This window comes from Cavia porcellus, unplaced genomic scaffold, assembly GCF_034190915.1.
Source record: "Cavia porcellus strain 051 isolate PalLab524CR breed Dunkin Hartley unplaced genomic scaffold, mCavPor4.1 scaffold_6, whole genome shotgun sequence".
NCBI lineage: Eukaryota > Metazoa > Chordata > Mammalia > Rodentia > Caviidae > Cavia > Cavia porcellus.
The window spans coordinates 91924758-91931938 of NW_026947489.1; the positions used below are offsets into that span (position 1 = coordinate 91924758).

At 44.7% G+C, this 7181-nt stretch overlaps 1 non-coding gene across 1 annotated transcript; it reads right to left on the reverse strand.

The window, feature by feature from the left end:
* Window positions 1–6828: 6828 nt before the first annotated feature.
* On the reverse strand, window positions 6829–6900 carry Trnac-gca (transfer RNA cysteine (anticodon GCA)). The gene has a single exon. It is a non-coding gene; the product is annotated as a tRNA-Cys (tRNA).
* Window positions 6901–7181: the final 281 nt, after the last annotated feature.

Here is a 7181-nt window from a genome sequence, read left to right on the forward strand (position 1 = left end):
CTGCTTTATCTTTATTTGTATATTTCTTTACGATACATGGGATTGAACCTAGGAACACAGAGTCACATTCTTTAGCCTTTTTTCTTTTTTTTTTTTTTTTTTTTTTAACGCAGGGTCTCGCTATGCAGTTCAGGCTGGCCTTGGGCTCAGTTTGTAGCCAAGGCTGGTTGCAAATTTGCAAACAATTCTGCCTCAGCCTCTCAAATGCTGGGATTACAGGAGTGCGCCACCACGCCCGGCTCTCCACTGTTTTTGCACTACTACAGGCGCTTGAATTTATGTCTCACGCAAGCTAGTAATCACTCTGCCATGATCTATTCCAGCACGCCTCATACTCTCAAATGATTGAAGAACTCAGAAAAGTCTTTAGGTAGGCATGGTAGCAATACCTGTAATTCTAGCACTTGGAGGGCTGAGTCAGGACCATCCCAGAGAGACCAGTATGGACTGCACAATGCGTTCAAGGCCACCCCAGGCTATATAGGGAGATTGTTCCACAAAACCAAATAAAATCCAGCTGGAGCCCATGACTGTAATGCTAGCATTGAGGAAGCTGAGGTAGGAGGATCCCCATGAGTTTGAGGCCAGCCTGGATTACATGCAAAACACTGTCTCGAAAAACACTGTCTCAAAAACAGGCCAGGTGTGTTTGGGAGGCTAAGGCAGGAGATCACTGTGAGTTCAAGGCCAGACTGAACTGCGTAGTGAAACCCTATCTAAAAAGACGAGAGAGAGAGAGAGAGAGAGAGAGAGAGAGAGAGAGAGAGAGAGAGAGAGAATGTTTATTTGCAACTTTCATATTGGACCTCAAAATATAGCTTAGGCTGGCCTGGTTCCTGCCATCTTCCTGCCTCAGCCTCCTGAGCAGTCAGGGTGCTACAGATGTGCACCACCACACCCAGCAAGAAATTCTTAAATACTTTTCCTTTTTTTTTTTTTTGATCTGTCTTTTTTGAGAGTCTCGCTGTGCAGTTCAGTCTGGACTTGAACTCACTTTGTAACCAAGGCTGATCTCAAATTCTCAAAAATCCTCCTACCTCATCCTCCCAAGTGCTGGGGTTACAGGTATGTGTCCACAACAGGCTGAATTATTTATTTAGCTTACTGGGAATGGAACCCTGAGCCTTTGTCCTAAAGTATATCTTTTTCTTTTAATGTATGAGGAGCTGGGAGTTTAGCTCAGTGGCATAAGCACCTGCCTGGCAAGTGCAAAGTCATGAGTTCAATCCCTGATACAAAAAAATGAAAAACTTACTGGATGAGGGATGGCTTTTTTACTCAATTTTAAATTTTTACTAGTACATGTTTGTAGTACACAATGATTTAGTCCTGGGATGTTAGTACATATACATAACATATTTTAATTATTTTTATTTTCACTTCCCCTCCACCCCCATTTTTAAAAAATTTTGAGACAAAACCTCACTTAAGCTGTAAAATTACTTAAATTGGGCTAGAATTTTCAACCCTCCTGGCTTCAGCCTCCCAGAATGCTGGGATTCCAGGTATGTGCCACTATGCCTGACTAAATAACATTTCAAAATGGAAAATAATTAAAATTTTCCAAATATAATAACAAAAAAATTTACTTTACATTTTGGGGGAAATCCCTTTTACATCAGGCTTAATGAAAAAGTGTTTTTCTACATCTTAATCCATTTGTGTCACACATCAAGTGAAAAGCTCTTCCACTACCCATGAAAGAAGTAAATGAACCATGGATGAATAAAAATGGTTTAGGCAGGTGTGATGGTACACTCTTGTAGCCCCAACACTTGGGAGGCTGAGGCAGGAGAGTCCCCACGAGTTGAAGGCCAGCTTGAATTACATGGGGACATCCTATCATTAGAAAATGACAAAAACAAAAGCACAACAAAAGGGGCTAGGGATTTAGCTCAACTGCATAAGCACCTGCCTTGCAAGCATGCGGTCGTGAGTTCAATCCCTGGTACCGATAAAAAGAGGAAAAAACAAACAAAAAGCACAACAAAATAAAAAAAAGCCAAAAAAGGAGTTTAGGTTGGATGTAGTAATGGACTGTAACAGTTTACACAAGTGGAGGATTTTTTTCCAGTTTTAAAAAATTTTGGCCAGGGTTCTAGTTCAGCAGCACAGCACAAGTGCCTTCCTGGAAAGGGCACATTCTTTCAAAGAGGAAAGACTGAGTTTCAAAGACCAGGAGGCTGAGTTGGATCCCCAGTACTACAAAAAAATTTTTTTTTGTTTCCACCAGACATAATGGCACATGCCTGTAATCCTAGCATTTAAGAGTCTGAGGCAGAACAATCACTGCAAATTCAGAACCAGCTTGGACTACATAGTGAGTTCAAGCGCAGTCTAAGCTACAAAGTGAGACCCTGTCTCAAAAAATACAAAACATTTGGGGCTGGGGATTTAGCTCAGCCAGCGGCATAAGTGCCTGCCTTGCAAGCAGGCAGTCCTGAGTTTGATCCCTGGTACTGATAAAAACGAAAAACAACAACAACAAAAAACCAAAAAATACAAAAAATTTAAAAAAATTAAAAATTTATTGTTTGTATATTTGGGTACATAATGAATGTCCAGGTATGTGAACGTACAGCACCTTCCAGAAATGAAGCTGTCCTTTCTGTGCCCTGGAAAGGTTCACAATACCCCTCAGCACCAGGAAGTCAGAGGCTTCATTTCCTTATTTCCAAGGCTGGTTTGGTTGAAAGTAGCACAGTGCATCCTGGGTAATATATTTGTTCAGTTTGGTTTGTAAGCCAGCCATCTTGGAAGGAAGGCTCCTAAAAGGCCCTGCATTCAACCTCTTGGTCAGCAGTCTAATGCTCTATACCTAAGCTACAGTTCCTCAGCTGAAAGGAGGAAGATCATAGTTTAAAAGTAATGTTTAAAAACATAATAAAAGTAGCGCATACTAGCTGGGCATGGTGGTGCATGCCTGGAATCCCAACTTGCTAGGAGGTTGAGGAAGAAGGATCATAAATTCAAGCTTGGACCGGACAATTTAGTTAATAAGAATTTGTCTCAAAAAAAAAAAAAAAAAAGAGGGGGTGGGGATGTATGTAGTTCAATGGTAAGGCTCTGAGTTCAATTTTCAGTACCAAAAAACAAAGAAAAGGCAAAATAAACCTCATTTCTTTTTTTTTTTTTTTTGTCTTTTTCCTTTTTATCGGTACCAGGGATCAAACCCATGACTGCCTGCTTGCAAGGCAGGCACTTATGCCACTGAGCTAAATCCCCAGCCCCAACCTCATTTCTTTCATTATCAATGGTGTTATTTATTTATTAGTCTTTTTGAGGTGGGGTTTTGCTACGCAGTTCAGCTCAGGTGCCTGGTTGTGAGATCTCCAGCCAGATAGCAGGCCGAGGGGATGTGCACAGTATGTAACCTGACTGTGATACCATGCTCAATGGAATCCCCTGTGTCTGAAACCTAAGCCATGATTATAGGTATATTATACACAAATTCTTGTTTCTGAGCTGGGCGTGGTGGCTCACGCCTATAATCCCAGCACACGGGAGGCTGAGGTGGGAGGATCGTTTCCAGTTCGAGACCAACTTGGGCTACAAAATGAGCTCAAGGTCAGCCTGAACTGCATAGGGAGACCCTGTCTCAAAAAAGACAAAAAAAAAAAAAAAACTTTGCTTCTTTAACTATAATTGACAAAGCATGCAAAAAAAAAACTGGGCATAGTGGTGCATTCCTGTAACCTCAGCACTTGAGAGGCTGAAGCAGGAGGCTCCTAGCAAATTCAAGACCAGCCTGAGCTACCAAGTGAGCTCAAGGCCAGCCTGAACTGCATAGGGAGACCCTGTCTCAAAAAGACACTCCCCCCAAAAAAGTTAAGGCTGGGGATGTAGCTCAGCAGCACGGCACTTCTTTGGCAAGGCAAATTTCCTGAGTTCAATTGCTGGTACCAAAAAAAAAAAAAAACCCCACAAAAACACTTATTAAATAGCTAATATTTAGATATTAACTAATACAGTATACTAGTCTCATCTGGAAATTACAAATTCTTTGCCTATGATCTCAGCCCTGTGGTGACTGAGGCAGGAAGATCTCTGTGAGTTTTGAGCCCAGCCTTGAGCTACTATTTTTTTTCTTTCTTTCTTTTTTGGTACTAGGAATTAAACTTGTGATTTTGCACTCGCCAGGCAGGCGTTTATGCCACTGAGCTAAATCCCAGGCCCAGCCCTAGGCTACCTAATGAATTCTGGGATTATGCCACTAGCCACCATGCCCAGCTGGAAGTGTCTTTTTGGCTACTGTGTTTCATTTTGTTTTGTTTTGAACAGACCAGGAAGAAAGTTTCCACATCCAGTTTTGTACCCAGTTTTCTTTTCTTTTTTGGTATGAGTTTACTCTCCAACTTGTTAGGAGACAAAAAAAAGAATGGGTTTGTGGATACACTACTGAGCCTAGAAAAGTCAGGCTGGATGGGGGGTGGTGGTGATACAGGCTTGTAATCCTAACACTCGGAGGCTGAGAAGAGGAGGATGGCTGTGCGTTTGAGGCCAGCCTGGACTACTTGGTGAGACTCTGTCTCAAAAACCAAAAAAAAAAAAAAAAAAAAGGCAGACTTGAACCTAAATTCCTGTGTTTTCACAGGCATCTGTGTTCAGGACACCCTTGAGCTCCATATACAGCCCAGGCTGGCCTCCAACTCACAGGGATCCTCCTGCCTTGGCTGCAGCCTTGGCCTCTGGAATGCTAGGATTACAGGTGTGTGCCACCAGGCTTGGCCTCAGTTGCTTTTTTTTTTTTTTAATATGTGTTTCATTGATAAATTTATATCATCCTGTAAAAAAGTAGAGATTTTGAACAAATTTCAGTCCCATATAAATCAATCTCTCAGCACCTCAGCCATGAAGGGGGTATAGCTCAGTGGTAGAGCATTTGACTGCAGATCAAGAGGTCCCCGGTTCAGATCTGGGTGCCCCCTTGGTATGTCTACCTTTTCCCCAAGCAATAGTGGATTATGAAACAGCTACTTTTTTCACAGCTATGGAGCATAAATCAGAACATGGGGAATCAATTCTGCATTAAAAACTCTGAGGATGTCCTTTGCCACTCACACTGGTATTGGAGGTCCAGAGGGCAGTGACCCTTGTGGCTGGAAATGGTAGGAACACTGAACAGTGTGAGAGACACTCCCATACTCCGGATTGCAAGAGTGAGTGTGCCCAGTCATCCCTACCTGAAACACTACTCACCAACACTGCTATTGTTTTGTTTATTTATTTTTGAGACAGGTTTTCTTTGAGTGGCCCAGGCTGGCCTCAAACCCTCAGACATCCTCTTGTCTCAGCCTTCCAGGTGCTGGGATTATAGGCCTCTGTCACTGTGCCCTGCTTTTATTTATTGTTTTGAGGCAGTTTCCCTTTGCGGTTCAGGCAGGCCTCGAATTTGCAGTGATTTTCCTGTGTAGCAACTATAGGCGTGTGCCACCAACACCCAGCCTGTGTAATTTTTTTTTTCCTACTGTTTTTAATGTTCATTGTAATTTGATTTTGGGTAAAGAGTGCTGCATCAGAGTTAAAGCAACATTCCTTTGCCTAGTTCATCGCTGCCTGAGAAGATCAGGAGGTGTCCATGCTTGGGTATATGAGAACTGGGGTGACCAACTTCCCCTCTCCCCAGGAGCTCAGGGAAGGGCAAAGAGGGCAGGCTTGGCTGGTCCGATGGCAGTGGGTTATCAGAACTTATTAACATTAGTGTCACTAAAGTTGGTATACCACCCCCCCCACTGCTAAATTTGACTGGCTTTAAAAATAAATAAATAAATAAATAAAAATTAAAAAAAGAGGGTAGGCTTGCTAGCTCTCCAGCTGGAGTACCACTTCCCATCCAGCCAGGCAGCTCCAGCAATGGGAACAAGAGAGGAAAATGTGTGAGTATTCCCCAGGTCCCTGGGGATGACAGAGCCAGATTCCAAGTTTTAAATATCACCACTGCCCCCTGACCCAGCAGCATGCCTCTGCCCAGCTCCCTGATTTTTTCTTTTTATGGGCAAAATCTCGTAGAGGGGCTGATTTTGCATCTCAGTCATTTATTTGCCTCTGGCAGGATAGTCCTGCTTGTCAATCATGCAGCCTACAGACATCTAGCCCTATCTATAGGGACTGAAGCACCACACAGCCTTTGTGTAATCAGTCTGGTGGCTCCCAGTGTGGTCTGCACACCTGCACCTCCTAGGAAATTGTACAAAATGCAAATTCCCCAGACAAGGCATGATAGCCCATGCCTGTAATCCCAGCACTAGGGAGGCTGAGGCAGGAGCATGGTCCTGAATCCCAGGCCAGGCTGGGCCAGGTAGCGAGACCCTTTCTCAACAGGCCTTGCAGGTAATGCTGGTGTGTGTTCAAATCTGAAAACCACAGCCTTTACTTACATCACGTGGCATCGGGAAATAGTTTTATTTTTGTATTTAATTAAAATGGGCTTGATCCAGCCACATGTGGTGGCACATATCTGTAATCTCTAGGGGAGGAGGATCGGAGCAACTCAAGGGCCGCTTGAAATTTCTAACATTCTCTAAAGGCTTTCATTCTGTCACCTGGAATAAAGACCCCTGAGGTGGAGGTCCAGTGGGGCTCCCCTCTTGACCTCAAGGGAAGATAAAATTCAACCTGGGCTGGACCCCGACCCTGCCCCCACCCTGGCTGTACACGTATCCACACCTCCTTCCGCTGGCACAAAGCAAAACTACAAGGTTCCTGCTAAGGCTCAAAATGAGGAAAAGACTTATTTTTCCTTGTTTTGTTTTGACCTGGGCTCCAACGCCGAATGGAGCACTGAAAATACAAAATGGGTCAAACTGGTTAGGAGAGGAAAACTCTCCGAGGGGGCACCCGGATTTGAACCAGGGACCTCTTGATCTGCAGTCAAATGCTCTGCCACTGAGCTATACCCCCGCGCCAGTACAGCGGCGGGAAGTGGCTCTGTTCCGCACCTCAAGAGCAGCGTGGCCGCCCCGCCGCGGGGAGGGAGGACGAAATGGGATGAAGGAATGAAGAAGGGGTCAGAGGAAGGCAGGGTGCCGCGCCCCGCAGACTGCGGACGCGGCGGGGCCGCTAGCGGGGGATGGCAGGGGGTTCCCGATCTGTCCGCGGGGGAAGAGGAAAGTCCCGGCCCGGGTGCATCTGCGCTGCCGAGGTCGCCCTCGACGGCGCGGGAGGCTTGGGCGTCCTCTGAA